Source organism: Oryctolagus cuniculus, chromosome 12 (genome assembly GCF_964237555.1).
Source record: "Oryctolagus cuniculus chromosome 12, mOryCun1.1, whole genome shotgun sequence".
Classification (NCBI taxonomy): Eukaryota; Metazoa; Chordata; class Mammalia; order Lagomorpha; family Leporidae; genus Oryctolagus; species Oryctolagus cuniculus.
Window position 1 is genome coordinate 79,596,528 of NC_091443.1, and position 16,301 is coordinate 79,612,828.

General features: G+C 42.6%; 1 non-coding gene and 1 pseudogene across 1 annotated transcript; one reads left to right on the forward strand and one right to left on the reverse strand.

Annotated features, from left to right (window-relative positions):
* Positions 1 to 311: 311 nt before the first annotated feature.
* Positions 312 to 1,937, reverse strand: LOC138844551 (calponin-3 pseudogene; annotated as a pseudogene).
* Positions 1,938 to 14,911: 12,974 nt separating this feature from the next.
* LOC127484082 (U2 spliceosomal RNA) lies at positions 14,912 to 15,103 on the forward strand. Its single transcript, XR_007910850.1, has one exon. It is a non-coding gene; the product is annotated as a U2 spliceosomal RNA (small nuclear RNA).
* Positions 15,104 to 16,301: the final 1,198 nt, after the last annotated feature.

A 16,301-nucleotide genomic window follows, 5' to 3' on the forward strand; every position in this document is an offset into this window, starting at 1 on the left:
TCTGTAAAACATGCTTTTTTTCACTGTAACCAAACTTAAATTCTCCACAATCTCACTTCCCATTCACTGTTTCGACTTCAGAAAACCAGAATTTGATGCTCCTGTTAAACCAAATATGTATGGACAAAGGTCATCTGTGCTTTTTTTTTTTTTTTTGCACACTGATCAGGACTTTATTTAAAAATTAGCAAACAATACTGTAGAAACATTGATATGTAAATTTCTAAAATGCTGCATATCTTAGATTTAGTTGGCAAAAACCACAATTAGCAAGAAGCATGAGTTTAGTCTTCCATGTAGAAACCAGATACACTGAACTGTAAAAAAAGAAAAAGAGAGTTCCTACTGTTTGAAAATACCGATTTAAGATTGTAAAAATGCATAGATCTTTAATAAAAGAATTGGCTGTACAAGAGTACTCCCCTTTCACAGTATTCCTTTTTACTTCATGTGCGAGTTACTGGTTATGCTGTAGGATTTAACTGTTACAGCACTAAAAGGCAACTATTGAGGGAAGAGGCAGAGAAAGGAAAAAGGAATGTATGTAAGGCAATTTCTTTTTTAGGTATAATAAGCATAATAGTGTTTTAGGAAGACGAGATAAAAATTACTCAAGGCTAGCTTGGTTCTCACTGAACAGGAGCGATGGACTGAATACCGGGCTCCTCTGAGTGTCTCTAGTAATCAATGCCCTGGTCACCATACTGGTAATCCCTGCGGTAGTCATCCTGGTACTCGCCATGATACTCATCTGGGTATTCTGCCTGGGAATCGCTATCACTGATTTCCGACCCGTTTGTTCCTGTCCCTTGGCTTCCATTGTGAATGGCAGGCTCTGTCGGGGCGGCACAGTATTTGGGATCATACACCTGCCGCCCAAGCCCGTACACACTCATTCCTTTCTGGGAAGCAACTTTGTTGGTTCCCATCTGTAGAGAGATCGTCGAGTTGTCCACTGGCTGTAATGTTAGCTTCTGATCGTAGATGTCTCTTCTGGTACCTGGTGCCAACATCCCTACCTGGCTGGCTCCTTTGTTGGTGCCCATCTGCAGACTAATTGTGGTCTGATCAAAAGGTTTGTCAGTTTGCATTTTGGGATCATAAAGATGCCTCCTGGTTCCATAGGCTGTCATTCCTGCCTGGCTGGCACACTTATTGGTTCCCATCTGCAAACCAATCACACTCTGGCCAGCTTTGAGTTTTCCTTCATCAAAACGTCTTGTTTGTTTTTCTGCATACTTTACTCCAATGTCAATGGTTGTATGGAACCCTTTTGTCTTAGCCAGCCCTGCCAGAGCCACCAATGTAGTCTGAACCTGGGTCATATTGCCATTCTCGAAAAGATCGTTTGCTTCGAATATGTCATGTGGCTTCATCCCGTAAGCCTGGATAGCTTTTATAAAGTTGCCAGTATTCTCCAACTGAGGCCAGTTTAATGAGGACTCGTTCACCTTCTTCACTGAGCCTGGCTGCAGCTTGTTGATGAGTTCGCAGAGGATGATGCCGTCCTTTAGGCCCAGCTGGAAGTTGGTGCCGATGCTCATGCCTGTCACCTCTTCAATCCAGTTGCGAAGGTCTTCTTCTGCCTGATGGTCATACTTGGACGCAATCTTGTTCTTGACCTCGGCCGACAGCCCGTAGGAAGGGCCCTTGTTGAAGTGGGTCATGGTGGCTTGGAAGGCGAAAAGGGGCTGCGCTGGGGTCCCGGAGTCTGTCGCACTCGGCTTCCCCCTCCTGGCCCCGAGGAGTGGCCGCCGCGGGAGATGCTCGGAGCTCGCTCCTGGGGCGGCGCGAGAGACGCCCTTGACGCGACGGCGGGGCGCAGGCGGTGCCTGGGCGACTCGGTCCGGCTGGGTCCGACTGGGTCCGCAGAGCGTCGCGGTGCGCTCCGGAGCCCCGCTGGCCGCTTCGCTCGCTGCCCGCACCGCGGATCCGCACGCCTCATCTGCGCTTTTTAAGGATATTTTTCAATTATCACCTCTTGAGAACTCTCTTCTCTCTTGTTTTCTTTATTCTCCATTAGTCATTGTCTTTCTTCCCCTCTTTCCTGTCATTCATTTCTACCTGAGTTCTGTTCTTGGCACCCTGTACTTTTCATTCTGACCTGTAACTGACAAATATTGCTTGTAATCACATCTCAGTCCATGCAAACTTGTACAAGGTGCAGGTGCCATTTCAAGGAAGAGAGTTCTCCTAGCTGTTCAGCGTTGACTGAAATTATTATTATTATAATATTATTTACTTAAACAAAAAGCTAACTATAAATTCATTGTGAGTATAGTTGTCACATCACTACAGAACTAAAAACTCTTTGAAATAAATGCAAATCAAACTAAAAATCTAGAAAACTCATAAGATAAAATAAACACTAATTTATATGGATAGTTATGTTGTTTTCTTGAAATCAAACTGCCAGCTCACAGTGCAAGTGTAGAACTGGCAGCGAATAGCATAGGCTCCTTTAATTTATAGGGAATGATGTGCCATTTGATGATTCAGTTCTCCCACCCCTTTTCTGTATTCAAACTACTGTGAAACCTTCATTCACATGGGCAAGCATACAAGGACACTTGACCCAATTGCGTCATTTACATATTAAGCCTGACTCTGTGATACTTGGCACCAGCAAGATTATAAACATCAACACGAATGCAGTCACTGGAGGAAATTGGCACTACTCGGAAGGTGGTCATCTGGGTAATTCAGATTATTGTTGAAAGGGAAGCATGAATATCAAGACCAAGTTCGTGAATACACAGTCCTCTGAAAACACATCTAAGGAATGCTAGGATCTAGGGACTCCAAATTTGTGAATCCTGGATCTGTATCGGTAGCCCAAAACCCTCTCCTAAGCCTCTGCCCTGTATTCTCAACTTCTCTACCTACATGACACCACAGATGCAACATGTCCAAACTGAATTTGTTATCATTCCCCACGCACACACCTACCTTAACCTCTATTCCCAATCTTACCTAATGACATCATCTACTCAGTCACCTAAGCCAAAAATTGAGTCTCATACCGGATTCCTTTCTATACCTCTCTTCCTACATCCAATTCTTGTTGATTTAACTTCTTAAACTTTTGAATCAATAGTCATTTTTCATTTCACCAGAAATCCTATTCAGAAACTATATCAAGGAATTAACTGAAATATTAATAAAGCAACAAACAAGCAAAGATGTTCCTTCCACTATAATATTTCATAAAGAAAATCTGAAACAACAGGACCACTTAAGTGTAGAGGAAAAGTTAAGCTAAATGGGATCCAGGTTATCCTTAATATCCTATTATATTTCTTGCCAGACTAGCTATCAAAAAACCTTTTTGAATTCCCAGTGCAAAACACCTTATTAACTTTTTATTAAAAAAATTTAGACACTTCAAGAACAGAAGATAAATCTTCTGAAATCAAAATAAAGAGCGGTGTGAATGAAGAAGCTTATTAAATCCAAAGCTAGCTCCTGCCTAGGGTATCTGTCAACTTTTGGGGGCCTAGAGCTTTTCTTTGAAAGGGCATTTATATTGGACTTTGCATAAAGGAATCTGAAAAGAGCAATGTCCAAAATGGGAGAGGAAAAAAAAGTAAAATAAGCTGCATGGTGGGGAGGGGGGAGGGACTCAGTAACGACAAAAGAAGAGGGGAAAAGAGGAAAAGAATAAGCCAGGACAGAGTGAGGCATTCATCATTTTTAAAAATCAAATTTTTATCTCGGGATGGCATTGAAGCCCAGAGAGTTAAAGCCCTGGCCTGCAGTGCCTGCATCCCACATGGGTGCTGGTTCAAGTCCCAGCTGCTCCACTTCCAATCCAGCTCTCTGCTATGGTCTGGGGAAGCAGTAGAAGATGGCGTAAGTCTTTAGGCCCCTGCACCCATGTGGGAGACCGGGACGAAGCTCCTGGCTTCAGATCCACTCAGTTCCGGCCATTGTGACAATTTGGGGAGTGAACCAGTGGATGGAACACCTCTCTTTCTCTCTCTCTCTCTCTTTCTCTCTCTCTCTCTGTTGAGACTTCTCTCTATAACTCTGTCTTTCAAATAAATAAAACAAATCTTTAAAAAATAAATAAATCTTAAAAAAAAGAAATATTTAAAAAAGTTTTTAATCTTGAAAGGCTGAGCAACAGAAAGAGAGAATCTTCTATCTGCTGGCTCACTCTCTAAATGCCCCAACAGCCAGGTCTGGGCTAGGCCAAAACCAGGAGCCAGGAAATCCATCTGTGCCTCTCAGGTGGTGGTTGGAGCCCAAGTACTTGAGCCATCACCTGCTGCTCATCAGGAGGAGGGCGGATCAGAAGAATGGTAACTGGAACTCAAACTGGCACTCTGACATGGGATGCAGGCAGCAGCTTAACCCGCTGTACCACAATGCCCACCCTCAAAACAGGGCATTTTAAATGCTACAAAGAAGACTGCATCAATCATAGTCCCAACAGAAACACACGGTACACTCAGATGATTAGTTGAAAAGAGTTTAATGAAGAAAACATTTATTGAGGTAAGGGCAGGATAAGGTGATCAACAAGAAAGTGAAGAATACTCAGACCAGCAACAGTGGGGAGCGAAAACTAGCCCAAAGCCTGACAGGGAAAGGAATGGGACTGTCACCACGGCTCAGTGAGAGTCTGAGCCAAGAACGAGGCACTTCCCAGTGAGAGCCCCGGCCAAAACTCACTGCAGCCACCACAGATAGTAACTGGATAAGGAGGTCACTCTCCCCATCCTGTAACCACATTGCACTTAAGAACACAACCACACAGACCAGTGCTGTGGTGCAGTAGCTTAAACCTATGCCTGTGGTGCCAGCATTCCATATGGGCACCAGTTCATGTCCTGGGCCCCTGCACCTGTGTGAGAGACCTAGAAGAATCTCCTGGCTCCTGACTTCAAATTGGCCCAGCTCCGGCCATTGTGGCCATTTGAGGAGTGAACCGGCCAATGGGAGACCTCTCTCTCTGTCTCCTTCTCTCTGTCTGAAACTCTGCCTCTCAATTAAATGAATAAATCTTTAAAAAAAGAGCCCAACCAGAAACCAGAGAGCCAGGAAGCCCAGATGATGCCACAGAGGTTATCTTCATAAGCCACAGAGCAGTGCAGAGAGAATATCCATGAATTATAGGGAGTCCCAGCAAGCCAAGAGGAGGAAACAGAAAATAATGAGTGTGCAAGTGTCAGGTAAATTCAACCACCCAAATGGACTAAGCTCTAAGTTAAAAGTCAAGGGTTAGCAAACTGCGTTTTTTTTTGTTTGTTTGTTTTTTACAGGCAGAGTGGACAGTGAGAGAGACAGAGAGAAAGGTCTTCCTTTTGCCGTTGGTTCACCTTCCAATGGCCGCGCAGCCGGTGCGCTGCGGCCAGTGCACCGCGCTGATCCGAAGCAAGGAGCCAGGTGCTTTTCCTGGTCTCCCATGGGGTGCAGGGCCCAAGCACTTGGGCCATCCTCCACTGCACTCCCTTGCCATAGCAGAGAGCTGGCCTGGAAGAGGGGCAACTGGGACAGAATCCAGCGCCCTGACTGGGACTAGAACCCAGTGTGCCGGCGCCACAAGGCGGAGGATTAGCCTAGTGAGCCACGGCGCCGGCCCGCAAACTGCGTTTTTCAAAACTACAACTAGATGTTGCCTTAAAGAGATTTATTTAAACTATAAAGACAATGAAAGATTGAAAATGAGGAGGAGGGAAGGGGAAAATGTACCATGGAAATGCAGATAGGAAGAAAGTGAGTATACTATATTACTATAGTATTCAAATGAGCAATACTACATTAATATCAAAACAGTCAAACATGTATGAGGAAGAAAGCATTACTGGAGAGGAAAGGAATTACTGAATACCGATTTCTTAAAAAGCCGTGATGAACTAGTGATACGGTGTAACTAGATAGTTAAAGACTGGGCGAGCTGGAACTCTTATAACCCTGCAATGTGACCCTATCTCTTTAACTGTCAATTTGGTACATTCACCTTCCCAGGATGCATCTGTTGCATCTAGGGCCAGGTGCATGCTAAGAGTATATCCAGTCGGGGTGCCACCGCCTTCCTTATACAGGAGGTGGGAGGTGGGAGAGAGCTCTCTTTGTGCTGCAGAAAGCACTCACTCTCATGTGTGCTGTTTTCCACAGCGAGCAATCCAGGACAGATTCCACTCTCCCACTCTCAGGTACGCTCCCAGTGACAGTCATGGCTTTTGTTTTTTTTCTCTTTCTCTCATTTACAAGCAACTCGTTGGCCTACTCATGTTAGGTATTTCTCTATCTGGGGCAGCCCACACAAGTGTAGATGTATATTTATTCCTTCACTGCTAAATATGTTCTGTTTCCATTTACACGTGATACCATTCTCCATTTAATATTTCTATCTCTGCAGGAGTCAAGAACCTAATTCAAAAATTAACATATCCAGGGGCCAGCATTGGGGCATAATGGGTTAAGCCGCTGCCTGGGACAGCAGGCATCCCATATTGTTACCAGTTCTTGTCCCAGCTGTTCCACTTCTGATCTAGCTCCTTGCTAATGGCCTGGGAAAAGCAGCTGAAGATGGCCCAAGTGTTTGGGACCCTGCCACCCACATGAGACACCCAAATGAAGCTCCTGGCTCCTGGCTTAAACCTGGCACAGCCCTGGCTATTGTGGACATTTGGGAAGTGAACCAGCTGATGGAAGATGGAAGATATTTCTCTCTCTCTCTCACTCTCTCTCTCAATCTCTCTTTCTCTTTCTCAATCTCTCCTGCTCTCTCTGTAACTCTGCCTTTCAAATATATGAATATATTTTATAAATAAACATACACATTACGCACAGCACTAGTAAATATTTAACACTCTAGAGATAAAGGGCAATAATATCCAGTATCTTCCAACTTTAAAGTTTTATTTATTTATTTATTTTAAAGAGTGACAAAGAAAGGAAAAACAGAGAGATCTTCCATAAAAGGGTTCAATCCTCAAATGCCTTTAGTAGCTGGGGCTAGGCCAGGCTGAAGCCAGGAACCAGGAAGTTCCATCCAGGTTTCCCATGTGAGTGGCAGAAACCCAAATACTTGAGCTAACATTTGTTGCCACTTTGGTGCCTTAGTAGGAAATGAGACAGGAAGCAGAGGCAGAATTCAATCCAATGCACTCCAGTATGAAATGTTGGTATTCCAAGAGTAGCAGCTCAACTCACTGCACCACAATACCTACTCTGTTTTCCAACTTCTGTAGAACAAATACTCTTTACTTGGCCAATTTTACAAAATTCTTGAAAATTTAGTATTTAGCTTTTATGACTTGCAATTCTTTTTTTAAAGATTTATTATTTATTTGAAAGTCAGAGTTACATAGAGAGAGACGGAGAGGCAGAGAGAGAGAGAGAGCGAGAGAGAGAGAGAGAGAGGTCTTCCATCTGCTAGTTCACTCCCCAGTTGGCCGTAACAGCTGGAACTGCACCGATCCAAAGCCAGGAGCCAGGAGCTTCTTCCAGGTCTGTCACATGGGTGCAGGGGCCGCAGGACTTGGGGCACCTTCTACTGCTTTCCCAGGCCATAGCAGAGAGCTGGATTGGAAGTGGAACAGCTGGGACTCGAACCGGTGCCCATATGAGATGCCAGCACTGTAGGCGGCGGCTTTACTCATTATGCCACAGCACCAGCCCCCACGTTGCAGCTCTTACAAATCAACTTCTGTACACAACAAAAGATTCAGTTCACCAGAAAAATATAGCAATTAAAAACATATTTGCAACCATGCCTTACGTGATACTCCATTGGAACAGGTACAGAGAGAAAAGCTATACTTCGACAATTGAAGAAAATTGGTAATAAAATATATATAATATAGCACTATATCAATGTTAAATGCCTTTGATGAGAGAATGACACATTTGTATTTCCTAAGAGATGTTGCTCAAGTCTGGGAGAACGAATTACCATGATGTTTGCAATATACTTGCAACTGGTTTGTTGAAAATGAGGTATAGAAACAACTGGTCCAATTAAGAAATGGGCAAAGGACTTCAATAGACAGTTCTTAGGAAATGCAAATAGCTAAAAAATATACGAGAAAATGCTCAGTCTCACCATCCATCAGGGAAATTCAAATCAAAAACACAATGAGATACTACTTCACTCCTGTCAGAATGTCTGTTATCCAAAAGACAGAGTAACAGTTGCTGGTGAGGATGTGCAGAAAAGGTAACACTTATACACTGTTGGTGGGAATGTACATTTGTGCAACCACTGTGGAAAACAGCATGGTGGTTTCTTCAACAAAACTAGAAATAGACTTTCTATATGATACAGCAATCCCACTACTGAGTATATACCCAAAAGATGTGAACACATTGTATAAAAGAGATATCTGTACCACCATGGCAGCACTGTTCACAGCAGCCAGTCTATCATCAGAGGAACTAATAAAGAAAATGTGATATATATAGATATATAAAACGGAATATTATTCAGCTATAAAAAAGAAAGAAATTCTACCACTTGCATAGAAATGGATGCAACTGGAGGACGTCATGTTGAGTGAAATAAGCTGGACACAGAAAGGCACATGCTGCATGTTCTCCCTTATCTGTGGGAGCTACAATTTAAAAAGAAAAAAAAAAAACAAACAAAAAATGAAAAAAGAGAAAGACATACCTGTGCTTATCAGTATTGCTGCAAATATCGTTTGTCAAACTTTGTCTTATACCTTTGTCAAACCAATGGTTAATAATGTTGTACTACTATTGGTAAAAAAGAAAATGAAGTATAGTGACATCAATTAAAAAGGTGGAACAGGCAGCTTCAAGGGCCCCTCTCTCCACAGAAACTCTGATAGAGCAGAGTTGTCAGAATCAAAACTCTGAAAAATGGTCAAAAATTTATAGCAATCCAGAGGAATACATAAACTGGTAGGCAGCTTTGCAGCATTTCTACCTACCCTCGCCCCTTTTCCTGGCTTTGCAGTAGACTTGAAGATGGCAGCTCATGTTCTCAGTGTGGGGCACCAGGTCCTGGCTCCTGGGGGGAAAGAGCAGACCTCACCTACAGGGAGCTGTGTCTGTCCTTTCTTACCTGTTGGACTGACACAAGGAACCTGTCTTTGTTTCACCTAACTCAGACTGACTTAGGCTAGAAAAGTAGCCATGCTGCAGGCATTCATTGAACACATTAAAAGGTCAAAGAACAACCTGATGCCACCTGGGACAAAAGATTACAATTGAGGAAAATAAAAGATAAGTGGAAATCCTGGAAGAAAAAGGCAGGGAGAGCATTTCAATAGGAAATTAGGGAACTCAGCCACAGGCAGGCTCAGGGTATGATATATGTTAGAGAAGACCTCAAAAGAGGTCTCCTGGGGCCAGTGCTGTGGCGCAGGGGGTTAATGCTCTGGCCTGAAGCACCGGCATCCCATAAGGGCACTGGTTCTAGTCCCAGCTGCTCCACTTCCGATCCAGCTCTCTGCTATGGCCTGGGAAAGCAGTAGAAGATGGTCCCAGTCCTTGGGCCCCTACCTGCGTGGGAAACCTGGAAGAAGCTCCTGGCTCCTTGCTTCGAATCAGCGCAGCTCTGGCTGTTGCAGCCAATTGAGGAGTGAACCAGCAGATGGAAGACCTCTCTCTCTCACACACACTCTCTCAGTCTCTCTCTCTCTCTCTCTGCCTCTCCTTTCTCTGTGTAACTCTGACTTTCAAATAAATAAACAAATCTTTACAAAAAATAAAAAAGACCATCAGCGTGCGTGCTTGGCTGATTTGCAGGCTCAGTGCAAGCAGGAAGTGAAGGTTAAGGCAGAGCGTAAATGGCTTGGCGAAATATTGAACAAAGGCTCCAGTACCTCTGTAAACTCTGGAAGAATGTTTTCAGTTTTCTTTTTTTTTTTTTTTCACTTTTGAATCTTTTCTTTCCTTTTTTTTTTTTTTTTTAAGATTTGTGTATTTATTTGAAAGTTAGAGTTACACACAGAGAGGAGAGGCAGAGAGAGAGTGAGAGAGAGGTCTTCCATCTACTGGTTCACTCCCCAATTGGTCATTACTGCCAGAGCTGTGCCAATCGAAATCCAGGAGCCAGGAGCTTCCTCTGAGTCTCTCATGTGGGGGCAGGGGCCAAGGACTTGGGCCGTCTTCTGCTTTCCCAGGCCACAGCAGAGAGCTGGATCAGAAGTGGAGCAGCCAGGACTTGAACTGGCGCCCATATGGGATGCCGGCACTGCAGGTGGTGGCTTTGCCTGCTATGCCACAGCACCAGCCCCTTTCTTTTCTTCTTTCTCTCTTTTCATAAATTTCAACCAGGAATCCTATTACCAAAAAAAAAAAATTGTCTTTGAAAAAATTAGGAAGAAGGATGGGCATTGGATATAACAGTTTAAGATGCCACTAATAATGACTCAAGTAACTGGCTCCCTGCTAATGGGAGACCTGGATTGAGTTCCCAGCTCCTGACTTCAGCCCAGTCCAGCTCTGGCCATTGGAGGCATTTAGGGAGTGAATCAGCAAATAGGATCTTTCTCTGTCTCTGTCTCTCTTTGTTTCTCTTTCTCCCTATCAAATAAATAAAATAAAGAAAAGAATTTAAAGTTTTAAAAATACAGAATAAATTAAGAATAAATTAATTTATCTCACATAAACAAAAGCTAAGAGAGTTTGTTCCTATTGAACTTACCCTAGAAGAATATGGTGAAGGAAGTCCTTTAGGCAGAAATGAAAGGGCTCTAGCCAGTTCCTTTTCAGTGCTCTAGACTGGAAGCCATAAAGAATTCATGTAAAGTTTAACTATATAAATTAATATGTAACTCAATTTGAAAGAGTTATAGAGAGAGGAGGACAGAGACAGAGAGAAAAAGAGAAAGAAAAGGCAAGCAGGGAGGAAGGGAGAGAAGGAGGGAGGGAGGGAGGAAGGAAGAGGATCTTCCATTCACTGGCTTATTCACCAAATGGCCACAATGGCCGGGGCTGTGCCAGGATGAAGCCAGGAGCCTAGAACTCCATCTAGGTATTCCACATGGGTGGCAGGGACCTGACTACGTGGGCCATCTTCTACTGCTTTGCCAGGTGTATTAGCAGAGAGATGGGTCGGAAGTAGAGCAGCTGGAGTTGAATCAGTGCCCACATGGGATGCTGGCATTGTGGGGCAATGGCTTAACCCCCTGCATTACTACTTTAGGTAAATAGATTATACTTTCAAATCAAAGGCACAGAGATGGACAGAATGTGTTTATTGTTATTATTATTTGAGAGGTAGAGAGAAGTAGAGCGGTAGAGAGAGAGAGAGAGAGACAGAGAGAGACCAAGATAGAGAGAGAGAGAGTCTTCCATCTGCTGGCTCATTCTCTAAATGGCTGCAATAGCCAGAGCCAGAGAAGTCTGAAGCCAGGAGCCAGGAGCCTCCTCCAGATCTCCCACATAGGTGCAGAGGCCCAAGCTCTTGGGCCAACCTCAACTGCTTTCCCACGTCATTAGCAAAGAGCTGGATTGTAAGAGCAGCCAGGACACAAACCAGGGCCCATAGGGGATGCAGGCAGAGGCTCAGCCTACCATAACACATTGCCGGCCACTAGAATATATTTTTTTAAATGATACAACTACATGCTGTTCCACAAGAGACTCGCTTTAGATTCAAAGATATAAAGAGGTTGAAAGAGAAAAGGATGCCACTGTGGGTTGAAATGTGTCTTCCCAAAAACATTTGTTTGAAAAAGTTACATCAAACACCTGTGAATGTGACCTTATTTGGACGTACAGGCTTTGCAACATAATCAAGTTAAGGCAAACTCATTAGTATGGGCTCTAATCTAATAACACTGTTGTGCTTACAAGAAGAGAAGAGACACAGGGAAAAGCGCCACATGGAGGAGGCACAGATGGGAGCTATGTAGCCACAAGCCAAGGAGTGCCTAGGAGAACCAGAAGCTGCATGAGACAAGGAAGCATCCTGCCATAGAGCTTTCGGGAGAGCATGATGCTGCCAACATGTTGATTTAAAACGTATTGTTGTAAGCCACTCAAGTTGTGGTACTTTGTTACAGCATCCCCGGGAAACTAATGCATAGGAAAAAAAAAAAAAAAGATATTCCTTGCAAAGGGTAATCAAAAGTGATCTGGAATGGCTGTACTAATATTAGAGAAACTAAACTTTAAGCCAAAAAGTACTGCAAGGGAAAGATAACAAAAGGGGTTAATTGATCAAGAAAACATAAAAACAAGACACATATTTTTACCAAACAAAATGCAACTGACAGAACTGAAGACAGAAATAGAAAAGTTTACAACATGACTCAGAAACTTCAATACTCTACTAACAGTGGGTAAGAATGTTTAGACAGAATATCAGTAAGGAAGTTAAGTATCTATACATCCTAGACCAGCTAGACCTGTATAACCAATCAACCTAACAGACATTGTACAAAGGACTCCACCCAACAACCAAATAAACTGCTCAAGTGCACATGGAGAATTCTCTAAAATAGATGAAATATATTAAGCAACAAAACAATCACCATAAATTTTGGAAATTTTAAATCATACAAAGTATGTTATTTAACCATACTGGAATACAGCTAGAAACCAACAACAAAAGGAAAACTGGAAAATTCACAATAATGGGAAATTTTCAAATATTTTAAACAGTGAACAGGTCAAAGGAGAAATCATGATGAATGTTTAAAAAAAAAAATACTTAGAGACGAATGACACTAATGAACAATGACACAAGCAAGCGTCAGGCAGACATCCACAGCTGCTCCTTGATTTGTGAAAGGGTTATGTCCCAATAAAATCACTGTACGTTGAAAATACGATAAGTCTTAAGTGGATTTAGTACACCTAACCCACTAGATATCATAGTTAGTAAGTAACACAGTACGCTCTGGAGTCTCAGTTGCTTCCCCAGTGATCTCGTGGCAGAGTGGGAGCTGCGACTCACTGTCGCTTGCCAGCATCACGAGAGAGGACCACTTAGCACACCAACCTGGGAAATTATCCAAATTCAAAATTTCAAGTATGGTTCCTGCTGAATGTATATCACCTTCAGAACGTCATAACATCTAAAATATTGTAAATAAGACCACCATATGGACTGTCTGCATTTTTTTGAAAAAAGAAGAAATATCTTAATTAGGTAAATCTAACTTTATACATTAAGAAAATTGAAAAAAAGCAAGTTAAACCCCAAAGCTAACAGATAGACAAAAACAATAGATTGAAACAGAGACCAACAAAATATGAAACACAAAAATAATAGAGAAACAAATGGAATCAATATCTAGATTTTTGAAAAGATCAACAAACTGATAAATACTTAGCTGGACTGAGAAAAAAAGACACAAATGACTAAAATCAGATACTAAAGTGGAACATTATTACTGACATACAAACCAAAAGAGATTATTATGAACTGCTGTATGTTTAAATATTAGATAGCCTATATGAAATGGGAAAATTCCCAGAAACCCACAATAACCAAAACTGTCTCAAGAGGAATAGAAAGTCTGAACAGGGCTGTAACAAGTAGAGATTGGTTGTGTTATAAAGAACCTCCCAAGACCTGGAGCTCTGGCCATTGTGGCCCTCTGGGGAGTGAACCAGGGGATGGAAGACCTCTCTCTCTCTCTCTCTCTCTCTCTCTGCCTCTGCCTCTGCCTCTGCCTATCTGTAACTGTGCCTTTCAAATAAATAAATGAAGCTTAAAAAAAAAAAAAAAAAAACCTGCCAAAAAAGAAAAGTCTAAAATCAGATGGCTTCACTGGTAAATTATACTAAACATTTTAAGAGGAGTGAACAGTGGGCCAGGCATTGTGGCATAGTGGGTAAAGCCACCACCTGCAATGCTGCATCCCATATGGTCACCGGTTCGTGTCCTGGCTACTCCACTTCTGATCCAGCTTCCTGTTAACAGCCTGGGAAAAGCAGCAGTAGATAGCCCAAGAGTTTGGACCCCTGCCACCTACATAGGAGACTTGGAAGAAGTTTCTGGCTTCTGGCTTTGATCTGGCTTAGCTCTGTTAGGACCGTGTTTGGAGTGAATCACCAGATGGAAGATCTCTGTCTCCTCTCTGTCTCTCCTTCTCCTCTCTCTGTAATTCTTTCAAATAAATAAATAACTCTTAAAAAAAAAAAAGAATGAATACCAATCCTTTTCAAATTCTTCAAAAAAAAAAAAAAAGAAGGAAAGAATATTTCCTATTCATTTCATGAAGCCAGTCAGCATTACCCTGACAACTAAGGCCAGGTAGAGAAACCACAAGAAAGAAAAAATTACAGGCCATTATTCTCAACATATATGAATATAGACACAAAAATACTAACGCTAACAAAATAATAGCAAATCCAACATAATATTTAAAAATTACACATCATGACCAAATGGGCTTTATACCAAGAATGTAAAAAGGATTCAAGATAAGCAAAGAATCAATGTAATATATCACATTAATAGAATGAAGGGGAAACACTATATGATTATCCCAACCGATGCAGAGAAAGAAACTTAACAAGATCTAATACCCTCTCATGATTAAAAACAGAAAACTAGAAATAGAAGGGAAATTCCTGAACATAATAAAGAGTATTTACAGGCCAGCACCACAGCTCACTAGGCTAATCCTCTGCCTGTGGCGCCGGTACACCGGGTTCTAGTCCTAGTTGGGGCGCTGGTTCTGTCCCGGTTGCTCCTCTTCCAGTCCAGCTCTCTGCTGTGGCCCAGGGAGGCAGTGGAGGATGGCCCAAGTGCTTGGGCCCTGCACCCATATGGGAGACTAGGAGGAAGCGCCTGGCTCCTGGCTTCGGATCGGCGCAGCACACTGGCCGTAGCGGCCATTTAGGGGGTGAACCAGCGGAAGGAAGACCTTTCTCTCTGTCTCTCTCTCTCTCTCTCTCTCACTGTCTAACTCTGCCTGTCAAATAAATAAATAAATAAATAAATAAATAAATAGTATTTACAAATAATCCAATTGCTTCTCGGCCTTTTGGCTGAAATCAAGTGTAGTATCTGTTCTGACAAGTTTAATACAAATAACCCAAGCTAAAATTATACTCAGTGGAGAAAGAGAAAGCTGTCCACTTAAGATCAGGAACAAGAACCCCTACTTTCTACAGTGCCATTCAGAATTGTACTAGAAGTTCTAGCAAAGCAATTTGTTATGGTACAGTGGGTGAAGCCACCACTAGTGATGCCTACATCTGATATTGGAGTGCTGGTTTAAGTCCCAGATGGGAATCCAGTTTCTTGCTAATGTGCTTGGAGAGGCAGTGGAAGATGGCTGAAGTATTTGGGTACTTGCCACCCATGTGGAAGACTAGGACAGAACTCCTGGTTCCTGGCTTCAGCCTGGCTCAGCCCTGGCTATTCTGGCCACCTGGGGAGTGAAACAACAGATGGTGGATCTCTCTCTCTCTCTCTCTTTCTGCCTTTCAAATAAATAAATAGACCTTTAAAAAAAAATCAGACAAAAATCAGTTGTGTTGCTGTGCACCAGCAGTAAACAATCGGAAAACAAAATTAAGAAAACAATTCTACTTACGTTAGCATTCAAAGAACAAAAATTCTCAAAACTTAACCAAGGGTGTAAAAAAAAACATGCATGCTGGAAACTACAAAATATAGTGGAAAGACATTCTGTATCCACGGATTGGAAGACACAGTAAAATAGCAATATTACCCAAAGTGAGATGTAGATTCACTGTAATTCCTGTCAAAGTTCCAATGACTGTTTTTTCAAAAATGGAAAGCCAATCTTCAAATTCATATGGAACTACAAAGGGCCATGAAGAGCCAAAACAGAATTGAAAAGAACTAAGTTGGAGATTTCCCACTTCGTGGTTCAAAAACTTACAGCAAAGCGGTATTAATCATCAGTGTGGTACAGGTGTAACAGTAAAACTATAGCTCAATGGAATAAGATTCAGAGTCCATAAATCAATCCACATACCTATAGCCAGCTGATTTTCAATAAGGATAGCAAGGCTATTCAATGGGGAAGAAACAGTGTCCTCAATAAATGACATTGGGACAACTAGACATCTACAGGCAATGAATGAAGTTGCGAGGCCGGCACTGTGGCATAGCAGGTAAAGCCACTGCCTGCAATGCCGGCATCCCATATGGGCACTGGTTCTAGTCCCAGCAGCTCCTCTTCCAATCCATCTCTCTGCTATGGCCTAGGAAAGCAGTGGAAGATGGCCCAAGTCCTTGGGTCCTGCACCTGTGTGAGAGACCCAGAAGAAGCTCTGGTTCCTGGCTTTGGATTGACCCAGCTCCAGCCATTGCTGCCATCTGTGGAGTGAACCAGCAAATGGAAGACCTCTCTCTCTCTCTCTCTCTCTCTCTTCCTCTGCCTCTC